This window comes from Octopus bimaculoides, chromosome 2, assembly GCF_001194135.2.
Source record: "Octopus bimaculoides isolate UCB-OBI-ISO-001 chromosome 2, ASM119413v2, whole genome shotgun sequence".
Lineage (NCBI taxonomy): Eukaryota > Metazoa > Mollusca > Cephalopoda > Octopoda > Octopodidae > Octopus > Octopus bimaculoides.
In genome coordinates this window covers 142,505,334-142,505,968 of record NC_068982.1, presented here as the reverse complement: position 1 = coordinate 142,505,968, position 635 = coordinate 142,505,334, and the positions used below count along the sequence as shown (strand labels likewise).

The 635-nt window shown below is 33.4% G+C and overlaps 1 protein-coding gene across 5 annotated transcripts in view; it reads right to left on the bottom strand.

The window, feature by feature from the left end:
• The window catches only part of LOC128247032 (glutamate receptor ionotropic, NMDA 2B-like), a 1,034,258-nt gene that overhangs the window by 716,473 nt on the left and 317,150 nt on the right, over positions 1-635 (bottom strand). The window lies entirely within an intron of this gene.

The following is a 635-nucleotide window of genomic DNA, read 5'->3' as shown; positions in this document are numbered from 1 at the left end:
ATATATATATATATATATATATATAAATATTGAGTTCAAATTTACTGAAAATAAAAGACGAAGTCAGGTGAAGGAACAAGAAGAGAGTGCATTCGTTTGACACTCAGGAAGAATGGAAATGTCTTTGATATTTCGAGTCTATGTTTGTTCCTCGAAAGAGAGGATTGAGAAGGAATAAAAGGAGAGAGAACGAAAGATAACAAAGAGAGAAAAATGTGTAGGGATTAGCGATTCAAAATGTTGAAATAACTGGCAGAAGGAGTGTGTATTTGTGTGCGTATGTATGTATGTATATATGTATATATATATATATACACACACAGACACTCGGGACCTCACGTGCACGCAGACATCGACCAACTTCCACTGACAAATATTCAATAAAACTAGAAAATATGTCATTCTGTTCAAAATATGAATAAAAAGGAAATAAGGCCGTACTGAAACATGGTAGCAGTCCTTTGACTGGAGCCCCTAAAAGAATGTAAAAATATGAGAATACATATACATACACATGCACAAAGACACACGCACACATATACATATACAAATACATACATACATATATATATATACATACACACACACACACATATATATTTATGAGTGTGTGTGTGTGTGTGTGTGTGTGTGTG